This window comes from Physeter macrocephalus, chromosome 7 (assembly GCF_002837175.3).
Source record: "Physeter macrocephalus isolate SW-GA chromosome 7, ASM283717v5, whole genome shotgun sequence".
NCBI lineage: Eukaryota > Metazoa > Chordata > Mammalia > Artiodactyla > Physeteridae > Physeter > Physeter macrocephalus.
The window spans coordinates 82,835,050-82,836,952 of record NC_041220.1 but is presented as its reverse complement, the minus strand read 5'-3'; the positions used below and the strand labels follow the sequence as shown (position 1 = coordinate 82,836,952).

Genomic DNA, 1,903 nt, shown 5'->3' with positions numbered 1-1,903 from the left:
GTTTGCAATTTCCGATTGTTGGAGCTATGCTAATCTTTCAGGCCTCCAACTCCATCTGCTTTAGAATGTAGTCCTGTTTGCTGCCTGTTTATTTCCCAGTGAATGAAGGGGAAGGATGTTCTTTCCAATGTATGGTTTTCTCAGGCAGTGCTAAAGATCAAACATACTAATTCCTACTGCAGTCTTACACAGCTTCTCGTCAGTTTCCCAGGCCAATTTGGGACAGTTATCATTTCTTACATAGTTGTGTGTGAGTGGTTTTAAGGAATATCCTCTTTATATTCATCACATAGGAATTTTTTTTAAAAATAAAAGCACAAGGGAATTCCCTGGTGGTCCAGTGGTTAGGACTTGGTGCTATCACTGCCAGGGCCCAGGTTCAATCCCAGGTCAGGGAAGATCCTGCAAGCCATAAAATAAATAGATAAATAAATAAATAAAAGCATGAAAAATTATATTTAGGAAGGAGAAGAATTTTTTAGCTAAATCTCACTCAGTAAAGTTACAGAGTAACTTTACTGTCTATTAGCTCTTGTGAAAGTTTAAAGAAAACAAGCAGAGATGGGGTTATAGGTGAACCTCAGACTTGAGAGTTGGAAAACAGAGTTGACAGCATAGGACATCAATCAGTCCCAGGACAACCTAACATTTAATAAATTAGTGATACTGATGTGCACATGAGATTTTCAGTTTCATAACTTAAACAAACCTAATTCCTTAGTCAAGTGACTTCAAGCTTATCTGAAAAATGATGAGGCTAGTATTAACTTATAAGACTGTTGTAAAGATTAAATTAAATAAAACATGTAAAGTATTTAAATAAATGTTTAAATCTTAAAATGGACGGGTAAATTGCAGTCAAAATGTTTCTTGGTAAATATGGTTAAAGTTATGTGAGATAACCATTTCCAAGATGGCAGTGTATCTACTATTCAGACTATAGAGTTTATGTGGAGAGTTGATATTCCTGGTCCAGGGTACCATCAACCATAACTAGTGTTTGACAGGCTTTTCTAAGTCCTTTTTCTGTTCCAAGGCCGAACAACTAACCATACTGGTTTCTTCAGACAGGGTGTTATGGATCAAATTGTGTCTTCCCAAAATTTATATGTTGAAGTCTTAACCCTCAGCACCTCAGAATGTAAACTTATTTAGAAATAAGGTCATTGCAGATATAATTAGTAAAGTTGAGGTAATACTGGGGTAGAGTGGAACCCCAATTCAACATGACTGATTTCTTATAAAAGGGAGAAATGGACACAGACAAGCACACAGGGAGAACACCGTGTGAAGATGAAGGCAGAGACTGTGGTGATGCTTCAGAAGCCAAGGAACACCAAAGACTGACAGCAAATCACCAGAAACTAGGAGAGAGGAATGGAAAAGATTCTTTTTCGCAGACCTCAGAAGAAACAAACCCTGCCAACATCTTGATCTTGGACTTTAGCTTCCAGAACTGTGAGACAACAAATTTACGTTGTTTAACCAACTCTTTTGTGTTATTTTGTTATGGCAGTCCTAGCAAACTAATACACAGGGTAAGACTTCCACCTTTATTATTCAATACAAACAACTTGTGTTGGCCTAGAATTATTCTACTCTTTAAATAAATGACATATCTCTGCTCTGATTCATTTTTAAAAGCCTTTAAACAGTGTATGTATCCGTCAGATTTTCAGTAGAAACAGTCAACAGCCTCAGCTGAGAATTTTTAATGAAGGAACTATCTATAGAGGTATAGGTAAGGCTAAAGAAATCCACAAGATGTTGAGACACTGGGGAGGAATCAACAGCAAGAATCTAATATTGTCCCCCTTGACCTGAAGGAAAAAGTGGGAAAAATGTAAGTCATTAAGCCTAGTTGAGAGCTGCAGCCATGAAATAAAGGCTACCAGAGAGAAGC

At 37.2% G+C, this 1,903-nt stretch overlaps 1 non-coding gene across 1 annotated transcript; it reads left to right on the top strand.

Annotated features, from left to right (window-relative positions):
* The first annotated feature begins 326 nt into the window (after positions 1-326).
* Positions 327-398, top strand: TRNAD-AUC (transfer RNA aspartic acid (anticodon AUC)). Its single transcript has one exon. It is a non-coding gene; the product is annotated as a tRNA-Asp (tRNA).
* Positions 399-1,903: the final 1,505 nt, after the last annotated feature.